We start from the raw sequence: 26,023 nt of genomic DNA, 5'->3' as shown, positions 1-26,023 counted from the left end.
TCTCACAGCCATCTACATTCCTCCACTGTGTGTTTTCTTCTCCCGTCATCCCTTGCTTCCATCCCACACGGCAGAGACCAAACAGAGCTCCTGTGTCTTCTCCCGTCATTTCCTTCCCTCTCTCACCAAGGGGACCTAGCCAATCATGTGTGTTTGTGTGTGTGGCTGTGGGGGTGAGACAGACGTCTGATCAATGGAGACATTTTAGAAGAGTTTAGGGAAATGAGCTGTATCTTATTAGATCCCTCATCCATCCAGACTGACATTCACAATGCCCTTGGACCACTCAATCACTTTGTTGAAACATCCATACGTAAAGAGACAATGCTGTTCTGCTATGCTTTAGGATTAGCGGTTAGCGGTGGAGACACACATAAACCCTAGGACCAATGTTCCCTCTAAGCTGCGTGGGTGCGCTTGTGAGCAGCTCCCCCGGGACTGCCACCCAGAAGAAATATCATCCCGCGCAGAGAAGCATGAGATTGAACTTCACTCAACTTTCTTGAGTTTTCCCCCTTAGTTAACACTATCAACGTTTCCCTTTACTGTGGGAATTGTGATCGAATCAACGCAATATTAACTACTTTCAATGCAACATACTGAAACAAAACGAACTATGCAAGAGATGTTGTTGGATGCAGAATGCATCGGAGTAGGATTCTATTGCATTGACACACATGACTCAGCCCATACTTTACACAGACCAGTGCGGCATAACCAATTAGAGCTGCAGTAGGCCTATATGCAAACAGACCATTGCCATATACAGTGCATTCGGAAAATATTCAGACCCTTTCCCTTTTTCCACATTGTTATGTTACAGCCTTATTCTAAAATGTATTACATATTTTTTTCCCTCCTCAATCTACACACAATACCCAATGACAAAGCGAAAACAGGTTTTTAGAATTTGTTGCAAATTTAAACAACTGAAATACCTTATTTACATAAGTATTCAGACCCTTTGCTATGAGACTCGAAATTGAGCTCAGGTGCATCCTGTTTACATTGATCATCCTTGAGATGTTTCTACAACTTGATTGGAGTCCACCTGTGGTAAATTCAATTGACTGGACATGATTTGGAAAGGCACACACCTGTCTATATAAGGTCACACAGTTGACAGTGCATGTCAGAGCAAAAACCAAGCCATGAGGTCGAAGGAATTGCCCGTAGCGCTCCGAGACAGGATTGTGTCGAGGCACAGATCTGGGGAAGGGTAACACATTTTTTTTGCAGCATTGAAGGTCCCCAAAAACACAGTGGCCTCCATCATTCTTAAATGGAAGAAGTTTGGAACCACCAAGACTCTCCCTATAGCTGCCCGCCCGGCCAAACTGAGCAATCGGGGGAGAAGGGCCTTGGTCAGGGAGGTGACCAAGAACCCGATGGTCACTCTGACCTAGCTCTAGAGTTCCTCTGTGGAGATGGGAGAACCTTCCAGAAGGACAACCATCCTAGTCAGGATCGAGGGAAAGATGAACAGAGCAAAGTACAGAGAGCTCCTTGATGAAAACCTGCTCCAAACCACTCAGGACATCAGACTCGGGCGAAGGTTCACCTTCCAACAAGACAACGACCGTAAGCACACAGCCAAGACAATGAAGGAGTGGCTTCGGGACAAGTCTCTGAATGTCCTTGAGTGGCCCAGCCAGAGCCCGGACTTGAACCCGATCTAACATCTCTGGAGAGACCTGAAAATAGCTGTGCAGCGACCCTCCCCATCCAAGCTGACAGAGCTTGAGAGTATCTGCAGAGAAGAATGGGAGAAACTCCCCAATACAGGTGTGCCAAGCTTGTAGCGTCATACCCAAGAAGACTCGAAGCTGTAATCGCTGCCAAAGGTGCTTCAACAAAGTAAAGGGTCTGAATACCTTTGTAAATGTGATATATCCGTTTTTTTTGTAATTTATAAATTTGCAAAAATTTCTAAAAACCTTATTTTTCTTTGTCATTATGGGTTATTGTGTGTAGATTGATGAGGGAAGAAAAAATATTTAATCCATTTTAGAATAAGGCTGTACCGTAACAAAATGTGGAAAAAGTCAAGGGGTCTGAATACTTTCCGAATGCGCCGTATGGATCTGTGCCATTCACTTTGAACTGGACTGTGTTCAGCATGAGTGGTCGTGAGCAGAAAAGCTTGTTTTGAGATCACATTTGTTCATAACCTTTGCTAGTTAGTGAGTTATTAGCCCAGTTACAGATAATTTGTAGTCAGCAATGGGGGAGTGATTGATTCCTACATTTCTAGACATCTTTGAAAAGGGGCAGTGTTGTATTTTGAGACGGTCTTGAATAAGCTAAGTAGCCAATAGGCAGAGGGTAACATTCTTTGTCTGATTCTCTGTAATAATGGTATGGGAATAATAATGCATTTTATTTTGTAAAGTGGTTTCTTGCATCAAACAACACAACAACATTTTCAGTCACCTACTTGTCTAAAGGACAAGTGGATAAACATGTTAATGTCAAGCCCTGCATGTTTTTTCAAAAGTCTCATGGAATGTAGGCCTACATTGAACACCACACATTGGCTTCTACTGTAGGCTGAATGATAGAACAGCTATTTCCATGTTAAAATGTTACGGGATGCATTTTCTCAATTGTTTTTGATGGTAGGCCACTCTGGTAGGCGTACATTATGATCAAATAGCCACAGTAGCCTACTTGACCACTGTCTGAAACTGTAACTCAAAGCAGGTACAGCCTCAGTGTTCACAGTAAACAAGCGCTGGAAGTTGCACAGAATTTTCACAACATTCAAGTGTGCGCTCAGCAGATGAAAGGGATTAGAGGGAACATTGCCTTGGACCTCTTACTCGTTCCCCCCATCCTTCTGTCGCTCCCCTCATCTGTCTGTTCTCATGTTGAATCTTTCACTGGAGTGTGATCTGATGACCCTCTACATCCATCTCTCTCTCTCACACACTCTCTCTCTCTCTCTCTCTCTCTCTCTCTCTCTCTCTCTCTCCATTCATCTTCATCCATCTCTCCTTCGCCCCATAGCTTTTTATAGTCCCGTAAGAACTTTACAGACAGAAATTTGTCACATTGCTTTCATCACTTTATTAATTTCTACATGTCCATACATCTCTGCTGTTAGACCAGCCCACAGTTGTTAGAGCTGGCATTTGACGGATTATCTTAATTACAAGACCATGGTGCTTGCCTATGGAGCAGTGAGGGGAACGGCACCTCTGTACCTTCGGGCTCTGATCAGTCCCTACACCCAAACGAGGGCATTGCGTTCATCCACCTCTGGCCTGCTGGCTCCCCTTCCTCTGCGGAAGCATAGTTCCCGCTCAGCCCAGTCAAAACTGTTCGCTGCTCTGGCACCCCAATGGTGGAACAAGCTCCCTCACGACGCCAGGACAGCGGAGTCACTCACCACCTTCCGGAGACATTTGAAACCCCACCTCTTTAAGGAATACCTGGGATAGGATAAAGTAATCCTTCTACCCCCCCCCCCCCAAAAAAAAAATTGTAAAGTGGTTATCCCACTGGCTATAGGGTGAATGCACCAATTTGTGAGTCGCTCAGGATAAGAGCGTCTGCTAAATGACGTAAATGTGCCCTTGAGCAAGGCACTTAACCCTAATTGCTCCTGTAAGTCGCTCTGGATAAGAGCGTCTGCTAAATGACTAAAATGTAAATGTAAATGTAATTGATGAATGGTTAATGATGAGCCATACAGTAGTATTGATAACAGTAACTATCTGTTATGGAGCTCGTGAGATGGAGCATGGCATTTGAAGTAGCACTGAATGGTCTCTAATGAGTCATTCACATGTGAACAGCCCAGCTTTTGAACACCTTATTCATTTAATCGACTACTCATCTTGATTAGCTGAATCAGGTGTGTTAGTGATGGGCTGGAACTAAAGCCTGCACACCCTGTATCTCTCCTCCAAGACTATGGGCCTGTGAACTGAAGTGTGCACTTGTGCCCTCCCTCTTGTGAATTTAAAAGGAATTAACTGGTATTTTAAAAAATGGTACAAACTCCCTCTATCCTAAGTTTACACCAATCCAATGTTTTAAATCCAAGGGAGGGAGTGAGCAAATGCTCACATCAGGGAGAGGGGTATGAGATCAGAACGCAGCATCCTATAGGCCCCATTCAGAATTGGTTCAATTAGTCCTTCTTTTAAATTAGTTAGCTACACTGTGGCCTTACTAAACACTCCTCAGAGATACAATATAAGAGCTCCTCAGAGAATAGAATGTAAGTGTAAGGTTAGAGGTCAGTAAAAGAGACACACAGAGCCTACATTGCTTTATTGATCCATTGTGCCTCTCTGTGTTTGCACATGTCTATCATCAATGGTCTACAGTAGTAATCATTCACTGTCTGTCTCCCTATGTGGTCTGCAGGTCTGTAATTGTTTTCTTTCTTTCTCTCTCAATTCAATTCAATTTAAGGGCTTTATTCTCTCTTCTCTGTCTCTCTCACTCTCTCTCTTGCTCTCTCTCTCTCTTGCTGTCTCTCTCTCGCTCTCTCTAGAAGGACGGTAAGGTGGTGGATGGCAGTCTGTTGGGGGATGCCAACGGGGTAGAGCCTGGTCCAGGAAGAGTGAAGGAGTCTGGGAAATGGCAGAAGCCCCAGTTCACACACAAAGCCCTGATGAACTGTTGTCTGGTCAAATGGATCATCACCAGCAGGACAACACCAGATAAAGGTGATGATGGAGAGGGTGGGGTGTGGGGTGTGGGGGAGGGCTGGAAGGTGAGGGGGGAGGGAGAGAGTGGCAGGTGAGGGGGGGGGGGAGAGAGAGAGGTGGAGAGAGGGGTAAGGGACAGAGAGAGGGGAGAGAGGAGGTGGAGAGAAAGAGGGAGATATGTGGAGTTGAATGTTTAAACTCTAATTAACTGGATTGGAATTTATTAATGAATCAGCTGTGTAGTGCTAGGGCAAAAAACTAAACATGCAGCCAGGAGGTGCCCCAGGACCGAGTTTGGGAAACCCTGGTATAGACAACAGCTAAAGCGGCTATTAAAAACATAAACTGGTCGCATACCTCTCCCTCTGCATGTCTCTAAATGTACAGCATTCACGTCATACTGTTCTATCAAACATCTGTTCCTTGAGTGAGTGTCTCCTCAGGAGTTTACTGTCACAGCTCTTCACCACCACCTTGTGGTCAGAAATGGGACTGCACATTGAAATGCGTTTGGAAAGTATTCAGACCCCATTACTTTTTCCACATTTTGTTACGTTACAGCCTTATTCTAAAATGGTTTAAATTGTTTTTGCCCCTCATCAATCTACACACAATACCCCATAATGTCAAAGCGAAAACAGGTTTTTAGAAATGTTTGCTAATTTATAAAAAAAATAGTAAAAAACTGAAATACCTTATTTACATAAGTATTCAGACCCTTTGCTATGAGACTTGAAATTGAGCTCAGGTGCATCCTGTTTACATTGATCATCCTTGAGATGTTTCAACACCTTGATTGGAGTCCACCTGTGGTAAATTCAATTGATTGGACATGATTTGGAAAGGCACACACCTGTCTATATAAGATCCAACAGTTGACAGTGCATGTCAGAGCAAAAACCAAGCCAAGAGGTCGAAGGAATTTCCCGTAGAGCTCCGAGACAGGATTGTGTCGAGGCACAGATCTGGGGAAGGGTACCAAAAAATGTCTGCAGCATTGAAGGTCCCCAAGAATACAGTGGCCTCCATCATTCTTAAATGAAAGAAGTTTGGAACCACCAAGACTCACCCTATAGCTGGCCGCCCAGCCAAACTGAGCATTCGGGGGAGAAGGGCCTTGGTCAGGGAGGTGACCAAGAACCCGATGGTCACTCTGACAGAGCTCCAGAGTTCCTCTGTGGAGATGGGAGAACCTTCCAGAAGGATAACCATCTCTGCAGCACTGCACCAATCAGGCCTTTATGGTAGAGTGGCCAGACGGAAGCCACTCCTCAGTAAAAGGCACATGACAGCCCGCTTGGAGTTTGCCAAAAGGTACCTAAAGGACTCTCAGACCATGAGAAACAAGATTCTGTGGTCTGATGAAACCAAGATTGAACTCTTTGGCCTGAATGCCAAGTGTCACATCTATAGGAAACCTGGCACCATCCTTACGGTGAAGCATGGTGGTGGCAGCATCATGCTGTGGGGATGTTTTTCAGCGGCAGGGACTGGGAGACTAATCAGAATCGATGGAAAGATGAACGGACCAAAGTACAGAGAGATCCTTGATGATAACCTGCTCCAGAGCGCTCAGGACCTCAGACTGGGCAAAGGTTCACCTTCCAACAGGACAATGACCCTAAGCACACAGCCAAGACAACGCAGGAGTGGCTTCGGGACAAGTCTCTGAATGTCCTTGAGTGTCCCAGCCAGAGCCCGGACTTGAACCCGATTGAACATCTCTGGAGAGACCTGAAAATAGCTGTGCAGCAACGCTCCCCATCCAACCTGACAAGGCTTGAGAGGATCTGCAGAGAAGAATCGGAGAAACTCCCCAAATACAGGTGTGCCAAGCTTGTAGCGTCAGACCCAAGAAGACTCGATGCTGTAATCGCTGCCAATGGTGCTTCAACAAAGTACTGAGTAAAGGTTCTGAATACTTATGTAAATGTGATATTTTCGTTTTTTTGTTTGTAATACATTTGCAAAAACTTCTACAAACCTGTTTTTGCTTCGTCATTATGGGGTATTGTGTGTAGATTGATGAGGGGGGGAAAACTATTTAATCTATTTTAGAATAAAGCTGTAACGTAACAAAATGTGCAATAAGTTAAGGGGTCTGAATAATTTCTGATTGCACTGTATGTGTTTCAGTACATGATACTGTTTAGTGTGTGTGAGGCATGAGAAACTTTGAGGTTTGACCTCACTCTGTGTGCATTCTGTTCTCAACAATGTAACAGAACCGCATGGATCTAAAGCTATAGAGTTATTCTAGGACGTAACAATGGACCATGGATCAAAAACTGATGTTTCTTGGATGTTATTCTAGCAGGTCAGTGAAATGTGATTAGGAAGAGAGAATCACATCCCTATATACCCTATATATTCTGTTTCTGTGGTCACAATCACAGTGTTCTGTGTCAGGAGCATGAACATCAGATAGAGGGAGAGAGAAAGAGAGAGAGAAAGAAAGAAAGAGAGAGAGCAAGAGAGAAATGGGAGGGAGAGGGGGGAGAGAAAGAGATAGAGAGGGGGAGATAGGGGAGGGAGGGATATATACTGAGGGGAGGTAGAGTGAGATAGAGAGGGAGACTGGGGAGAGAACAAGAGCGATAGAGAGGGGGGACAGGCTCAAGTCTGGTTGCTACTGTGAGTCCCTCTAATCCGCTGGATACACACAATCCTATTGCATGTAACAAACCATTATATCACCTGTAGCACGGTCAAGCAAGTTCATGTTTTCAACAGTTTACTAAACAACTACTGATTTAGAACCACGGAGTTACCGCAAGTCAGCACAAAGACAACAGGAGCACTGCCTCCGCTATTTCAGCACCATTTCAACACACACACACACACACAGACAGACAGACAGAAATCAGTGCCATGGACAGCCACATGATATTTAGCAACACTGATTTGACTAAATTGTTTTTGATATCTTTACGTTTGTTTTCAGTGTATTAAACTTAAGCATATATTGCCTTGTTGATTTGATTATGTTTAAATCTGTGTGTGTGTGTGTGTGTGCATGCGTGCGTGCGTGCGTGCGTGCGTGCGTGCGCAAGTAAAAACAACAGTTTTTTGCTCACTCTCTTTCATTTTGGCAAAACGGTCTATGACTCTGTCATACAGTACACTTTTAGTTTTTGTTGTCATAGGCTACCTAGCTAAAATGCTTGCTAGCCTAACTTCGTTGCATGGGCAACAATGAAACACAGAACCAGCTAAGTTAGCTAGCTAGCTAGCTAGTTAGTTAACGTGAGCCTACTATACTAAATCTAGGCTACATATTGAGCTTCAATGGTCTCAGGCCAGTGGCACAACATATTAAATTATGGTTGGATCATAATCATTGGCCTGTACAGAGAATTAAGTCAAAACCACAAGTCCAAATACCCATCTCCGTCCATGGCTTAGCAAAGGGACGATTTCGCAAGCTAGCTACTGCAGGACATCAACACAAGCAGACCAGAAACAGAAAGTGTTTCTGAAAATGACGTTTTGCTAAGGAAGTGATTTGATTGGTCTGAAGCCAAATCCAAACTTGCCTCCTTCAGGGGCGTTTTGCTGCACCAGGACAACCCACAGTTGAGCTCAGCTCAACGCTGATTGGCTAATTATTTTATAATATTTTGATCAAGGGAGGCCAAATGCTTGCTGGCATCAATCAATCAAATGCTACGGTGGCAACATGTTATAATCTTTTGGTCCAGACAGCATCAGATACATGGGCTACACATACTGAGACAGAGGGGTGCTGTTTCCCTCATTCAGGTGATTTCTCCGGTGAGATTCAGCCACTTGCATATTTACGGAAAATTATGAAAACACAGAGAGAGACGAAATGTAATTATTTTATCATTTTTATTTTCTAATTGGTCACATATTTGGGGAAGCCTGGCTTCCCTTGGCAGCCATGAATACACGCCACTGCACACTGTCGTGGAAATTCTACACAGGGACACTCAAAGTCAATCTTAAATGAATCATTCTTTATTATCAGTGCGCTAGAGAGGTTCCAACCAACTCAATACACCAAGTACACATGTCGATCAGGAGCTCTACTGGGGAAGTCCCGTTAGATCTCTTATATACTGGTTACAGACACATTACGGGGCGGCAGGTAGCTTAGTGGTTAAGAGCGTTGTGCCAGTAACCGAAAGGTCGCTGGTTCTAATCCCCGAGCTGACTAGGTAAAACATCTGTCGATGTGCCCTTGAGCAAGGCACTTAACCCTAATTGCTCCTGTAAGTCGCTCTGGATAAGAGCATCTGCTAAATGACTAAAACGTTTTAAAAAATAGGCATAGTTCATAGGGTTGGTTACGGCATGTGTCTGGCACTGTCTCCTATCTTAACTTGTATAAAATATTCTGGGCATTCTGCGAGAAGGTCCTGAGGAGGTGGTCATGTCACCCCCCCCCCCCCCCCCCCCCTAATATCTTTACCAAGCACAGGCAGGAACCAATGATTATTTATGACACTAAGACAAGATGAACATTTTCAAGGCTGTCCCTTCACAAGATACAATTTTCCATCACAACACGACACATGTATGTAATCGCTACCTCAGCCTCTACCTTAGCCTCTACCTCAACCTCTTCCTCAGGCTCTACCTCAGCCTCTACCTCTCTTTCTTTTTTTCTCAGTATCCTTGATCCTTAATCTCATAATGGATCTACTTTATGAGTCCCTATAATCAGGCCAAAATGAAAGACTCCACACATGTTAATTTGTCTTAACCTCAATTTACCTTTACGTGAATGTTATTCAAATGCTCCTCCTTTTATGGTTTGTATCCTGATTTCCTGGTTACCTCGGTCCTTCCTGGTTACCTTAGTGAGGATGAACGAGTGCAGGACGGAGATTAAGAAGGAGGTGAATAACATCCTATGCTGCTTCTTTGGCTTCCTTACCGGATCACTCGCTCCAGGTACTCCAGGTGGTCTCTTCCTCTGTGTGTCTCTCCAACATAGTGCCAGGCTCTTCTGTGCCAGTGACCTATATGTGTGGGAGACTAGATAGCATGAGGTTATTAAGTTACATCATGGGTCAGAACAGAGCAGAGCAGGTCACTAGGGTGCTTAATCCATTATATGGGGTCATTGGGTGGAACGCTCATTCTTGTCTCTCCTCCCATCTGGTTTGTGGTCTATCTTGCTCTCGGCAGGTTGTAAGTTTTAGCAACACTATGTTGCCACTCTTCAATCAGTGGGTGTTTTTGTTGTTTTTTAAGACTGGTACAAACACCAAGACAAATACATATCAGTGTTATTTAATGGCGTTAAAGGTTTTCTTGTGTTCTCTCTGACTTCTGGTTATGACTCGGCTTGTCAGTCATTCTGTCTGTCTGTCTGTCTGTCTGTCTGTCTGTCTGTCTGTCTGTCTGTCTGTCTGTCTGTCTGTCTGTCTGTCTGTCTGTCTGTCTGTCTGTCTGTCTGTCTGTCTGTCTGTCTGTCTGTCTGTCTGTCTGTCTTTTGACCGACAATTAATGAGATGTCTGCCTGTCCTTCCATTGTGCCATTGATTAGATGTAAAACTATCCCCCATCCTCCTCTGTCCTTCTGTCCAACAGCATCCATCCATTCATCACTCTCTCTGCCACTGCTGAATCAGCAAGCTCATGTCCTTCTCTTTCTATCATTTTTTCGTCCTCTCCTTTTTCTGACCTTCTCTGCTCCCATGCTGTCTTTCTCTTTCTCCGTCCTCTGTTATGTAGCCTATGGGTGTCTGGGGAAAGCATTTTTGAGTGTATGCCAGTGTTTGCTCGCCCTTCCCTTTCTAAACTAGAGAGGCCATTTTGAAAACAGATATCTGGATAGTATAAATAACTGGGGGCAGCTACTGAGGCTATACCTAAGAGTTCAGGGAGGAGGAGGAGGAGGAGGAAAGCAGTCCCATGGTGGACGGAGGAGTGTGGGGCAATGGTGAGGAGTAGGAACAGGACATTTAGAGTACTGAAAAGGACGCATAACTTCCAACATCTGATTCAGTATAAGCAGGCCCAGGCCATGGTGAGGGGAACTATCCGTCAGGCAAAGAGGTCATGTTGGCGTCGGTTCTGTGACACCATTGGAAGGGCGACACCTGTGGGAGAAGTGTGGGGGATGATTAAGAGGAGTGGGGTCAGAAGGGAGTGGGATTATCCATTGTTGACGAGTGGGGAGGATGTGCCAGTAACAGATGAGGTGAAGGCAGAGATGATAGCCAAAGCGTTCATCCAAGTGCATAGCTCTGCAAATTTGTCAGAGGAGGGGCAGCGGGGGAGAGAGAGATTGAGAGAGGAGCAACCAGGAGTGCTGGATAGGAGGGAGGATGTAAATAATGTGTTGAATGAACCATTTATCATGGCAGAGATGAAAAGGGCAATAGGTAAGGCTGGGTTAACCTCACCTGGGAAAGATGAGGTGTGCTATGCTGGCCCATCTTAGTGATGAGGCACTGGATAAGGTATTGGTGTTGTACAACAGAGTGTGGGAGAAGGGGAAACCAATCCGGAAGCCAGGGAAGGACCAAACGAGGCCAACAAGCTATCGGCCAATAGCAAATAACATAAAATGTGGTGGGATTATGGAACGTATGATTACGGAGAGGCTAACTTACTTCCTGGAGAGTAGGCGGCTAGTAGCGCCACATTAGAGTGGGTTCAGGAAAGGGGAGGGGAACTATGGACCCAGTGATCTGCTTAGAAGCAGAGGTCAGGAAGGCTTAGGTGAACAAGGAGACTGTTGTAGTTGTCTTTTTTTATTTGGAGAAGGCGTATGATATTGTAATGACCCTGCTGGGTCATAAAGGAAAAAGAGACGGACACCAGGTGTGCAGGGCAGAACACAGGTTTATTCCTAAACTGGGCTATTGTTCAGGCCACAGTCCACGCCACTAAATTCCGAACATACACAAATATACCATGTCAAGTTAAGGGCAGACTCATAGGAGCAGATCAGGGTCCCGAATAGAGAGAGAGAGATGAGACAGTAACCCCTATTTATGCATTTCAAAACCCAGTGGGATTACCCATCATACCCCCCCCCCCCCCCCCCAATATTTCCGTCTGTCCTGGCATATTTAACCCCTGCTAGCACCCATGAGAACAATAACACACCCACGAACACAGAACACAATACCGGGTCGTTACAATATGATGCGGAAGGAGGGGTTGTTAATCAAGCTTGATATTATGGGGGTAGGAGGAAGAACGTACAACTGGATAAAGGATTTCCTGTTTGGAAGGTCTATCCAGGTGAGGGTGGGGAAGTCTCTATCAGGCAGCTACCTGGTGGATAATGATACACCGCTGGGGAGCGTGATCAGTCCTCTGTTGTTCTCAATCATGATCAATGATGTTTACTCTCAGGTACGGCCGGATATTGGGAGGTCGTTATTTGCAGATGATGGGGCCTTATGGAAGATGGGAATACATAGCCATACATAGTCAGGAAGGTACAGGAAGCAATTGATGAGGTAGAGCGGTGGGCATTAATGTGGGGATTCAGGTTCTCTGTAGAGAAAACTCAGACAGTGTTCCTTACCAGGAGGAAGGTGGGAGATGAGGTATGCTTGAGGTTATTGGAGAAACTTGGAGAGGGTGGGGGCCTTCAGATTCCTTGGGGTATACTTTGACACTAGACTGACCTGGGCAGAACACATCGAGAGAGTGGTGGAAAGTATAAGAAGGGGGTAAATGTGATGCGCTGTCTGACAGGAAGGAGTGGGGGGCTGGGCGTTCCTCATTGAGGACCATGTATGTTGCATTGATCCGATCTGTAATAGACTATGGCAGTATAGCATATGGTACAGCAGCCCGAACCTCATTGGAAAGGCTAGATGTCATACAGGGGCAACGACTCAGAATATGTAGTGAGGCGTTTCGGACCTCCCCAGTGGCTGCACTATAGGTGGAGATAGGAGATATGCCAATTATTGGGTCAACCTACAGGGACATGGTGTGTCTCATCCTGCTAAAGGGATTTTACAGGCATGCTGGGAACATGAGTGAAGACAGAACACAAGCTTTGGGTGGGTGGGTAATACCCAGGCGAAGGAGATGGGACTGTATGGAAGGGAGTTTAGTCCAACGGTAGCTATTCCTGTAAATCCACCATGGCTACTCCCACCTCCAGTAGTTGATTTATAAGTGTTGGAGAGACTATAGAAAGATAGGGAGGGTGTTGATCCATCTGATTTGTTTAATAGACGTCTGTGTATCAGGATTTTGTGGCCATTTACACAGCAGGTTCAAAATATCCAAGGACAGGATGTACTGGGTCAGCATTTGTAGTGCAGGAATGTGGGGTGGCAGTCAGGAAATATATTACAGATCATCTGGCTGTATATACAGCGGAGCTGATGGCCATACTGTTGGCCTTGCAGTGGGTGGAGGAAGTCAAGCCAGACAGAGTAGGTATTTGCTCTGATTCATGTGCAGTGTTGATGAGTCTGCAGTCCTTTGGCTCATGTAGCAGACAATACCTGCTTTATGATGTACTACAAACCCATTGCAGGATTAGACAGATGGGTATACAGATAAGATTTACTTGGGTCCCAGCCCATGTGGGGGTGGAGGAGAATGAGGCAGTTGATGTACTGGCTAAACAGGCACTTAGTAGTGGGGATGTTGATGTTGTAGTTTCAATGAGCAAGGCAAAAAGCTTGATATGGACAGTGATGGTGCAGAGATGGCAGGAGCAGTGGAATAGAGATACTAAGGGCAGGCATTTATTTCAAGTACAGAGGAAAGTTGGGAGGACGGCAGGAAGGGACAGAAGAGAGGAGGCTACTTTTACAAGATTAAGGGTGGGACACAGCCGGTTGAATAAGACTTTAAATGTGATAGGAAAGCATCCAACAGGAAAGTGTGATTATTGCCAGGAAATAGAGACCGTGGAACATGTATTGCTACAGTGTGGGCAGTATCAGAGGGAAAGAGAGAGGCTGAGATCTAGTATGAGGGAGAAGGGGATACAGGAAATTAGTTTAAAGAGTATATTGAGTAGAACGTTATTAGATATAGTCTCAAATATTTTGTTATCTTTTTTTAAGAGCAACGGGCTGGCAGGTAGAATTTAGTTTCTCCCTGTCTCTGGCCTACACTCCAGTACAGTAGGTGGTGGTAATTCAACATTACGTTGGATGCCAACTGTCGATAAACCCCACCGAAGAAGACATGTTTCAACCGGAATATAGCGAAAGGTTTTGAAACAAAGAGACTTAGCTAACATTAGAAGCTCAGCTACAGCCGATGCCAGCACCAAGTAATCACTCCTCTCAATGACGCCCTTTCCTTGAGATCAAAACAATTCACATCTCTTGTCCCCATTCGTTTAACGCGGAGTGCCTGCTCCCTCTGACCAGCAGAAACACAAACAATTATCACCAGACCACTTCTGGTTACCTTCACCGATTCCACAGCACCCAACTCTGTTTTCACCCACCCTGAAACCACAAATGGATCAGCCAAAAGACGAGGGTCCACTTTTTCCAAAAATGTCACTCCTACTGTCACAGGCTCATCTTTATCCTGACCCTCAGTGCAAGCCTAGGGCTCCGAGAACTTCACCACACCTACAACCTCCGATACTTCGCCCTCATTCACTTCCATTTCTCCTCCTGTCTTTGATCCGGCGTACAGCTCCCTCTGCTTACACTTTCTACCATTCTTCTTTAACAAATCATCTCCCTTTTGTTCACAATTTTTAACCAACTCAAGCTCACCCTCTTCGTCCCTCTTCGACCTCCTCTGCCTCTCTTTTTCCCTCCAGTCCTCCTCCGTATTCCAAGTATACGTCTCCTTATGATAATTCTGCACTTCTCCTGACATCTTGTTCTTGCCCTCTCAAGGGGCGCCATATAACCGGCTGTCACAATCTCCGTACAATCAGCACAAACCCCTCGGGATGTAGCGCTCAACAGTGCATCCCACTTGTAAAGCAGCTGCTTCGTCTTGATGTTCTTCTTTGTCAGTAACTACCGAGAAGATTTTCCATTTCAAACAAGCGCGTTCTTCCAACCACCATCCACAGACACTTCCTCCCCCAACTGCCTCTCTACTCCTGTGTGTTGGTCATTCGAAGTAAACAATGCAATTATTCAAGTTTGTGGGCCCTCTACCTAGCAGTCTGTATCAGGATTTGCTATAAATGCTGGCCTTTGTGGTTCGCTATGAGTAGACAAATACATTTCGATTTGACATTTTAGTCATTTAGCAGACGCTCTTATCCAGAGCGACTTAAAATAGTGAATGCATACATTTTCGTACTTTTTTTCGTACTGGTTGCCCGTGGGAATCGAACCCACAACCCTGGCGCTGCTCTACCAACTGAGCTACACGGGAATACACAGGGAATAGACACTTCCTGATGTGCTAGTTCTGGCTTGTGGTTTGGATAAGTGTGATGTTTATGATAAAAACATAATGTTGTTCGTATACATTCATGTGGTCCTCTGTAGCTCAGCTGGTAGAGCACGGCGCTTGTAACGCCAAGGTAGTGGGTTCGATCCCCGGGACCACCCATACACAAAAAAAATGTATGCACGCATGACTGTAAGTCGCTTTGGATAAAAGCGTCTGCTAAATGGCATATTATTATTATTATAAAAAGTATTCAGACCCCTTCCCCTTTTCCACATTTTGTTACGTTAGAGCCTTATTCTAAAATTGATTAAACAAAATGTCCTCATCAATCTTCACACAATACCCCATAATGACAAAGCGAAAACAGGTTTTTAGAAATGTTTGCAAATGTATAAAAAATAAAAAACAGAAATATCTTATTTACATAAGTATTCAGACCCTTTGCTATGAGACTCGAACTTGAGCTCATGTGCATCCTGTTTCCATTGATAATCTTTGAGATGTTTCTACAACTTGATTGGACATGACTTGGAAAGGCACACACCTGTCTATATATGGTCCCACAGTTGACAGTGCATGTCAGAGCAAAAATCAAGCCGTGAGGTCAAAGGAATTGTCCGTAGAGCTCCGAGAATGGATTGTGTCGAGGCACAGATCTGGGGAAGGGTACCAAAAAATGTCTGCAGCATTGAAAATCCTCAAGAACACAGTGTCCTCCATCATTCTTAAATGGAAGAAGTTTGGAACCACCAAGACTCTTCCTGGAGCTGGCCGCCCGGCCAAACTGAGCAATCGGGGGAGAAGGGCCTTGGTCAGGAAGGAGACCAAGAACCTGATGGTCACTCTGACAGAGCTCCAGAGTTCCTCTGTGGCGTTGGGAGAACCTTCCAGAAGGACAACCATCTCTGCAGCATTCCACCAATCAGGCCTTTATGGTAGAGTGGCCAGACGGAAGCCATTACTCAGTAAAAGGCACATGACAGCCCGCTTGGATTCTGCCAAAAGGCACCTAAAGGACTCTCAGACCATGAGAAACAAGATTATCTGGTCTGATAAAACCAAGATTGAACTCTTCGGCCTGAATGCCAAGCGTCACGTCTGGAGGAAACCTGGCACCATCCCTACAGTGAAGCATGGTGGTGGCAGCATCATGCTGTGGGGATGTTTTTCAGCGGCAGGGACTGGGAGACTAGTCAGAATCGAGGGAAAGATGAACAGAGCAAAGTACAGAGAGATCCTTGATGAAAACCTGCTCCAGAGCGCTCAGGACCTCAGACTGGGGCGAAGGTTCACCTTCCAACAGGACAACGACCCTAAGCACACAGCCAAGACAATGCAGGAGTGGCTTCGGGACAAGTCTCTGAATGTCCTTGAGTGGCCCAGCCAGAGCCCGGACCTGAACCCGATCTAACATCTCTGGAGAGACCTGAAAATAGCTGTGCAGTGACGCTCCCCATCCAACCTGACAGAGGTTGAGAGGATCTGCAGAGAAGAATAGGATAAACTCTCCAAATACAGGTGTGCCAAGCTTGTAGCGTCATACCCAAGATGACTTGAGGCTGTAATCGCTAGTGGAAACACTGGTAACATATGTGTAATCGAATGGGATTATTTTGTTTCCATTTGGGTTCCTGTTTTGAATCGATTACATCCTTGTGACACTGAGACACTGAACAGGAACATAGGAATGACCAACCACGTGACACATTGTAGGTCTACACATATTACATGATCATGAATGTTTCTGTAGAACAGCTGAGTAAGACTTCATGTGATTCTTTAAATAGGTTGAACTATTATTTGATCCATCCTCTCATGTTTCATCTCTCATTGACTGCTAATTAGGAATGAAGATATCAGATGACAAACCTTTCAGCATTACTGTATACCAGAGCTGTATATAGGTAAACGTGACTCTGCTGCATACATGGTGTTACCGTCCTCTAGTGGGTATTATAAATCATTACACAGCTTTGATTTTGGCCTTAACATGGTTATATGACAATTTTGTCTGGTTATGTTGTTAAGACCCAACTTTTACAACAGTTTCTACAGTTCCTCAGGTACACATGTTACAGGCTGTATATTTGAAGTATTTCACATGTGATCATGGAACAGGACAAGAGAGCGGGAAGGGGAGATGAAGGGGGAGTTGAAGGGGACTTAAATGTGAGGAACGTGGACAGAGTGAGAGAAACAGACAGAGAGACTCAGTGGTGAGAGAAGTAGAGAAGAAAGAGGTGGAAGTGTGTGATGTTTCCTGTGAAAGGTCAGGCTCTCTGGTCTGTCCTGTTTGATCTCTCTCTCTCTCTCTCTCTCTCTCTCTCTCTCTCTCTCTCTCTCTCTCTCTCTCTCTCTCTCTCTCTCTCTCTCTCTCTCTCTCTCTCTCTCTCTCTCTCTCTCTCTCTCTCTCTCTCTCTCTCTCTCTCTTCATCTGTCTGACTCAAGCCCAGTGTCACAAACTCAAAACAGACTGGGAAATTTGACACACACACACCGTCTGCCCTCTCCACAAAGTTTTCAGTGTCAGTTAAATCTGTGCTGTGATCTATTGGGCTGTAGTTTGATATGACAGGTAGAATAGTTATTATCTGAGAGTTCACTTTATTATTACTTTATTTTCTGACTGGATCACTTTGCGTGTGTCTCGTTGAAATCTCATCTTCTCTCGTTGCAGTGTTAAGTTGTGACTAGCTGTCTCCAATCATAGTTGTCTCTTCTCGTTGGAATCTTGCATCAATTCTTCTAGGGTCATCTCATTGGAGTCTCTAGTTTGGCATTGGTGGCATCTCTATTCAGAGCTGAAGTCTAGTCTTGTCTAGTCTAGTTTATTCTCTAGTCACCTTGTGCCGTCTGGTCTTGCCTGGTTGCTATGGGTGCTGTGATGGCAGCTCTCTCCCTGGAGGCCAGGAGGCGTCTGTCTCGCCCCAGCTGTCTGTCTGACTGTCACCATAGTGCTGCACGCTACCACCGCTCAGGTAGGCTCTCACCCCACTCTATACTACTCTTCTCTCTGGCTTTCACTTCACTCTCTACCTCTCTACTGTGGCTTTTTCTCTCTATGCTCTTTATTTCTCTCGATACTCATTTTCTCTGTCTGACTGTCACAATAATGCTGCTAGATACCACTGTTCAGGTATTGTACACCATCACATGTACCCTCTCTCTCTCCACTCCCTCACTATACTCTCAAAAACCCATCCGCTGTACAATTCTCCTCTCCTCTCTGTTTCTTCTCTGTATCTCCCTCCCTCACTCTCCTTCCTCAGTAAGTCCTGTTCTGAATATGGCTCTACGGTGTTTAAAAGCAGTATTTAGATGTGTCCATATTGACAGGTGTGTATCTTGTCTGTTTGTGTGTTGGACCCTGTCGCTCTGCTACAGTAGGACTGTTTTCACCAGCCAGATACGGATAGCATGGATCAATCCTCAGGCTATCTATGGCACAGCTGTCCAGAGGCTGGGGCTGGAGCTAATGATGCTCCACTCACTGACCAGATACCAGACATTGAGCTCTTTCCTGTCTGTCTGCTCTGAAGCAAACTGTATGTTTTTTTGTGTTGAAGAAATGAGATAATAAGCTGATCTCTGCAGTGATGCTGGCTGGGATGAGACACACACACACACACCACTGTGTGGAACCAAATCACTGCGGATATTGAGTGACTGGAGCGACATACTGTAGGGAGAGATTTACAGTAGCTAAGTGTTTTCGTGAGGGTAACGTTTCCATCTGGAATTCACAGACAGACAGACATACAGTGGGGGAAAAAAGTATTTAGTCAGCCACCAATTGTGCAAGTTCTCCCACTTAAAAAGATGAGAGAGGCCTGTAATTTTCATCATAGGTACACGTCAACTATGACAGACAAATTGAGAAAATGAAAATCCAGAAAATCACATTGTAGGATTTTTTATGAATTTATTTGCAAATTATGGTGGAAAATAAGTATTTGGTCACCTACAAACAAGCAAGATGTCTGGCTCTCACAGACCTGTAACTTCTTCTTTAAGAGGCTCCTCTGTCCTCCACTCGTTACCTGTATTAATGGCACCTGTTTGAAACTTGTTATCAGTATAAAAGACACCTGTCCACAACCTCAAACAGTCACACTCCAAACTCCACTATGGCCAAGACCAAAGAGCTGTCAAAGGACACCAGAAACAAAATTGTAGACCTGCACCAGGCTGGGAAGACTGAATCTGCAATAGGTAAGCAGCTTGGTTTGAAGAAATCAACTATGGGAGCAATTATTAGGAAATGGAAGACATACAAGACCACTGATAATCTCCCTCGATCTGGGGCTCCACGCAAGATCTCACCCCGTGGGGTCAAAATGATCACAAGAACGGTGAGCAAAAATCCCAGAACCACACAGGGGGACCTAGTGAATGACCTGCAGAGAGCTGGGACCAAAGTAACAAAGCCTACCATCAGTAACACACTACGCCGCCAGGGACTCAAATCCTGCAGTGCCAGACGTGTCCCCCTGCTTAAGCCAGTACATGTCCAGGCCCGTCTGAAGTTTGCTAGAGTGCATTTGGATGATCCAGAAGAGGATTGGGAGAATGTCATATGGTCAGATGAAACCAAAATATAACTTTTTGGTAAAAACTCAACTCGTCGTGTTTGGAGGACAAAGAATGCTGAGTTGCATCCAAAGAACACCATACCTACTGTGAAGCATGGGGGTGGAAACATCATGCTTTGGGGTTGTTTTTCTGCAAAGGGACCAGGACGACTGATCCGTGTAAAGGAAAGAATGAATGGGGCCATGTATTGTGAGATTTTGAGTGAAAACCTCTGTCACGCACTGGCTCTAGGGACTCTTTTATGTTGAGCCAGGGTGTGTAGAGTCTATGTTTTGTGTTGATTGTTTCAGTATCTAGTTCATGTGTTTCTGTGTTGGCCGGGGTGGTTCTCAATCAGAGGCAACGAGAATCAGCTGTTGCTTGTTGTCTCTGATTGGAAACCATACTTAGGCAGCCTTGTGTTCACTTGTTATTCGTGGGATCTTGTTCCGTGTTGGTTTGTGTTTGCTACCAAGGACTTCACGTATCGTTTTGTTGTTTTTTGTTCGTGTGGTGAATATCTAATAAAGTATGTTCGCATTCCACGCTGCGCATTGGTCCACTCCTTTAGACGATCGTGACAGAAGATCCCACCATAACAGGACCAAGCAGCGTGTCCAGGAGCAGACAGCCTGGACTTGGGAGGAGATATTGGACGGGAAAGGGTCCTGGACTTGGGAGGAGATCCAGGCCGGTATGGATCGCCGTCCGTGGGAGGAGACGGTGGAGGCGCGCCGTAGAGAGGAGCAGCGGCGCCAACCGGGCTGACGTCGGACACGCAAGAGGCAACCCCAATAAATATTTAGGGGGGGGCACACGGCATGGACGACAAGGCTGCTGGAGGCAGCTACAGGGCGAGTTTGGGGATTAGGAGAGGAGGCCACCGGGTTTGGGGGGCCGGAAGGGAGGTTGGCGGAGCCTAGAGGTAGAGCAGAGCCAACTCCCCGTACTCAGGCTAGGCAGCGTGAGACTGGGCAGGTTCCGAGATATGCGGAGCTGCGTACTGTGCCGCGAGTGGTCCGGCTCAGTCCGGTACGTCCTGTGCGAGCACCACGCACGTGTCGTGCTAAGGTGGGCATGCAGCCAGGACGGAGTGTGCCGGCTCAACGCTCGTGGCCTCCAGTACCCTTCCTCGGTCCCGGATATCCTGCGCCAGTGTCACGTGCTGTAGTGCCAGTACGTGTACACAGCCCTGTACGTCCTGTGCTGATGCCTCACACAGAGTGTGTTAAGATAGGCATTCAGCCAGGACGGGTTGTGTCAGCTCTTCGCTCCAGACCTCCAGTCCGTCTCCACAGCCCGGTCCGGCCTGTTTCTGTCCCTCGCACCAAGCCAATGGTGCGCGTCGCCAGCCCGGTCCGGCCTGTTCCTGCCCCTCGCACCAAGCCTGTGGTGTGCGTCGTCAGCCCGGTCCGGCCCATTCCTGCTCCCCGCACCAAGCCTGTGGTGCGCGTCGTCAGTCCGGCACAGCCCGTGCCCGTTTCACCGGTGCCTGGTCAGGTACCGGTCAGCTGCTCCACACCGGAGCCTAAGCAATCCGCTCCACCGATGTCCAGTCCAGCTCCAGCCAGCGGGGCCAGACCAGACCAGGGGCACTACGGGGGGGTTATTAGAGGGTGGTGGTCACGCCCGGAGCCGGATCCGCCTCCGAGGAGGAATGCCCACCCGACCCTCCCCTGTTCGGTTTATGTGGGCGCGGTCGCAGTCCGTACTGTCACGCCCTGGCTCTAGGGACTCTTTTATGTTGAGCCAGGGTGTGTAGAGTCTATGTTTTGTGTTGATTGTTTCAGTATCTAGTTCATGTGTTTCTGTGTTGGCCGGGGTGGTTCTCAATCAGAGGCAACGAGAATCAGCTGTTGCTTGTTGTCTCTGATTGGGAACCATACTTAGGCAGCCTTGTGTTCACTTGTTATTCGTGGGATCTTGTTCCGTGTTGGTTTGTGTTTGCTACCAAGGACTTCATGTATCGTTTTGTTGTTTTTTGTTCGTGTGGTGAATATCTAATAAAGTATGTTCGCATTCCACGCTGCGCATTGGTCCACTCCTTTAGACGATCGTGACAACCTCCTTCCATCAGCAAGGGCATTGAAGATGAAACGTGGCTGGGTCTTTCAGCATGACAATGATCCCAAACACACCGCCCGGGCAACGAAGGAGTGGCTTCGTAAGAAGCATTTCAAGGTCCTGGAGTGGCCTAGCCAGTCTCCAGATCTCAACCCCATAGAAAATCTTTGGAGGGAGTTGAAAGTCTGTGTTGCCCAGCGACAGCCCCAAAACATCACTGCTCTAGAGGAGATCTGCATGGAGGAATGGGCCAAAATACCAGCAAAAGTGTGTGAAAACCTTGTGAAGACTTACAGAAAACGTTTGACCTGTGTCATTGCCAACAAAGGGTATATAACAAAGTATTGAGAAACTTTTGTTATTGACCAAATACTTATTTTCCACCATAATTTGCAAATAAATTCATTAAAAATCCTACAATGTGATTTTCTGGATTTTTTTTCCTCATTTTGTCTGTCATAGTTGATGTGTACCTATGATGAAAATTACAGGCCTCTCTCATCTTTTTAAGTGGGAGAACTTGCACAATTGGTGGCTGACTAAATACTTTTTTCCCCCACTGTACATACAGACATACACGCACACATTTAGGGTCACAGGTTATATGTCTATCTAATTGCCAAGCAGGCTTCCTTAACATGTCAGAGTAGTGATGATTGTAGTGTATAGAAATTAGGATATGGAGTGTTATAGTTAGTGCTGTGGAGGTAGGAGCAGAGGACAGGGGAGAGGCTCACCACAGGTTCATTGATCTCTCTCACGCTGGCCTCTCCCTGTCTCCCAGCCATCTCCATCAATGCATTAGCGTGCGCTCACACACACACACACATACACACGTGTCCATCACCATCTTACTCAATGCATTAGCAAGTCCACACTCATCAACTACTGTATCTTATCCTCCGTTTTTCACCACCTATCCACAGACCTATCCACAGATATGTCTTGCACAAGTGTGCGCATGCACACATACAGAAACATCTCCTTTTATTGTCTACTGAACACAGCCCTTGTCTAGCATTTGCTGTGTCTATGTGTGTGTGTGTATGTGTGTGTAAACCTTTAACATTGCAGTAGAAATCTTATCCTCATTTCTTTCTGTTTTTCTAGCTCTATGAGAGGAAAGGACAGAGGGAGAGAGGGCGAGTAGGAATGGGGCGGTGGGGTGTCTCTGCCATTTGATCTGTGTGTGTGTGTGTGTGTGTGTGTGTGTGTGTGTGTGTGTGTGTGTGTGTGTGTGTGTGTGTGTGTGTGTTTGATCCTCCTATCGGGCCCTCTCTCTGTCTCAGTATGGAAATGTGACTTCACCCCTGGTCCCCAAGCACTACATATGAAAAGAGATGAGAGGGGAAAGGTGGTCAGAAAGAGAAGAGAGGGAGAGATAAAAATAAATAAAAGAGGGAACAGAATTAGATACTGAGCCTGTGGTTGGAAAGCGTGAAGGAATAAATGTGGGGGATGGAGGTCGGCTGGAAAGAGAGTGAGAGACGGAGGTGGAGAGAGAGAGGTAAGATGAATGAGATGGACAGAGGGAGGAGAGGAGGGGCGATACGGACAGAAAGAGAGGAGGGGTGGAGTGGAGTGGACGGAGAGATTCACTGGACTGCCCACTGTAGCTTCATCATCTGTGGTTTCTTACGGGACAGTGGGACAGAGGGGAGAGAGAGAGACGAAAGGAGGGTGGAGAGAGAGAGAGAGAGAGAGAGAGAGAGAGAGAGAGAGAGAGAGAGAGAGAGAGAGAGAGAGAGAGAGAGAGAGAGAGAGAGAGAGAGAGAGAGAGAGGAGAGAGAGAGAGAGAGAGAGAGAGAGAGAGAGAGAGAGAGAGAGAGAGAGAGAGAGAGAGAGAGAGAGAGAGAGAGAGAGAGAGAGCCCAGAACAGGAGAGAAGGGAAGGCAAGGGGCGGTAAGGGATGGGCGGTGCTTGCTGGTAGCTCTTCAGTCCGTCGGACCCCTCTCAGCTCTACACAGACCCAATCCTCCGGACCCCTATGTGGTCACTTCCTGGACTAAACTGGACTGAAATTACTGGACCAGACTGGGCGTGTACTGCATTAGCGTGAATCACATCGAACCTGGCGTGAACCCAACCAGATCTGGACCAGATTGGATTGGACCGGACTGGACCAACTGTTACTGAGAGAAAGAGGAAGGAATGGTCGGGAAACAAAGAGAAATAAGTGCAAAGATTGTTCGTAGTGCCTTAGAAAGTGGTGTTTGGTGAATTATCAGGGACTAGAGGACTGATATTTAACTAGTCTATTGATCTGTCAATTATAGTATTGATTATATGGTGGATTGATTGATTGACTGATTGATTGACACATACTGTATACTATGACAAGATCTAAAATAAGGAAGGGAAAGGCACCCAGGGACGTTGGTGTTGTGTTTCATTCACAGAGAGGGAAGTTCAGAGATTCTGTTTCTTTATGTTATAGATGTTCTTATAGTTCTGTTTATATCGTGGGAAAGATGAGATGATCACAGTGAGCTGTAGGATTTCACTCTCACCACTTCACTTCTACATACCTTCCTGAGTCAGCAAGTTAGTCATCTGATTCACTTCAATGATTAACAGTTTTAAAACACATCATCAACCGGATATCACATAACATTGATAGGAATTCTTCGTAATACCTGAAGGTGTTTTTATCCAGAGATTATTCAGTCATTCAGTCCCACAAATGACGGCTCTAAGATGATTGACGTTTACAATTTGGACTGTAAAGGTGTACAGCGATGCTCTATCAATGGCTATCTGTCTGGATTTTTGAGAACGACTGTGGAGGAATGACTACAAAGTTAACTTTAGACCGCTCCTCACCACCAAAATAAGTGGCCTTTGACTCAACCTCCATTTTCCCACAGGTCAGATCTAAAGAGAGCGTTTTTTCCATGTCTACCCACTTTAGAATATTTTCCATTACATCATCTTTGACATTTTATATCCATTTTCTTGTCCATTCTTTCATGCTGCTCAGCTCGTTATGTTAGCACCAGCTGATAAGCTTAGCCAAGCCTCCAAGTACCTAGCCTACCTGACTGACTGGTGGATAGTCTAGCATCTGTTGTTCAACCACAGCGACTATTACAATCACTAACCTTGCACCTGCTGGAGTCTCCCACCCTGCCCCCCTGCCCTCCCCGGCACCAGGCCTCTGTGTGTGGGCTTGCCCTCAGCGGGACCCCCTTGCCAACTCCCAGCCATGGGGTTTCAGATCCAGGGCATGGAGCTGTTTGCCATTGGTGTGGTCATGATCATGTTTGTGGCCGTGCTCAAGGGCTTTGGCATCCTGGAGCCCATGTCCTCCTTTGAAGGTAAGGGCCCTGAGGGGGCTCCAGATACTGAAGCTGAGGCTGGAAATACAATGAAATGATTGGGAGGCAAAAATGCTGGTGGTCTATATCTTTTTATTCCATGTCCACAAAGGTGGACATGGCATTTAGGTATGTGTTTCAGCAAAGGCAGGGCATTAACTATCTGCTATCTGCTATCTGAGGTTGGGTGTTCAATTTGTATATTGTATTTGAGGCAAAGTAGATATGTGGTACCATGGGGTTACACATTAGATATTCTGGGATCGTATCTGGTATCTGGGTATCTAGTATCTGGGATAGGGCATTTGGTGTGTGATACTTTGGCATTTGATATATTCTAAGATAGTATAAAAAGAAAGGAAGAAAGTGGCACACTCTATATATGCTCCCAACAATTTAATGGGTAAACTTAACCAAACCTAAAGCTCCCCTCTCCTGAGGCTGGGGTAGGGCAATGTGTATCTTGCAATTGGGCATTCTGAGATAGGGGATTATGGTATCTATTAGTAAATCTCTCTCAAGACAAAAATGTTTTAGTGGGCATTAAAGTAAAGTTTACTCTAAAGGCTGTAAAGAATCACATCATTCAGATTCTATAATGTTCCCTGAAGAATATATAGTTTTAGGCCAAAGGCCGGACAAAGTGTTCTGTAGTCACTGTGCCAAAGCAATTACAATAGAAAGCCTCCAAACCCACATTAAAGTGCTTCAGTTTAGACTTATCACAGACATCATAAGCATTAGAGAGCAGTATAACGCCACGTGTGCCTTTTATCTTGTTATCTATGGATCAGGTAAATGATGTAGTATTTGACACATTTATTGCTCCTCTGTCGCTCTCTCTCTCTCTCTCTCTCTCTCTCTCTCTCTCTCTCTCTCTCTCTCTCTCTCTCTCTCTCTCTCTCTCTCTCTCTCTCTCTCTCTCTCTCTCTCTCTCTCTCAATTCAATTCAAAGGGCTTTATTGGCACGGGAAACATATGTTTACATTGCCAAAGCAAGTGAAATAGATAATAAACAAAAGTGAAATAAACAATCAGAAATGAACAGTAAACATTACACCAACAAAC

General features: G+C 45.7%; 1 pseudogene across 1 annotated transcript in view; it reads left to right on the top strand.

The window, feature by feature from the left end:
• Nucleotides 1-616: 616 nt before the first annotated feature.
• Nucleotides 617-26,023, top strand: part of LOC311141122 (calsenilin-like) — a 41,637-nt pseudogene continuing 16,230 nt past the window's right edge. Inside the window, exons 1-2 of the transcript in view lie at nucleotides 617-652; nucleotides 4,508-4,682. The product of the transcript in view is annotated as a calsenilin-like (transcript). The remainder of the gene's footprint in view (nucleotides 653-4,507; nucleotides 4,683-26,023) is intronic.

Source organism: Coregonus lavaretus, assembly GCF_964263955.1.
Source record: "Coregonus lavaretus genome assembly, chromosome: 14".
In the NCBI taxonomy this organism is placed as follows: domain Eukaryota; kingdom Metazoa; phylum Chordata; class Actinopteri; order Salmoniformes; family Salmonidae; genus Coregonus; species Coregonus lavaretus.
The sequence above is the reverse complement of the archived record's forward strand: the minus strand, read 5'-3'. Positions and strand labels throughout refer to the sequence as shown.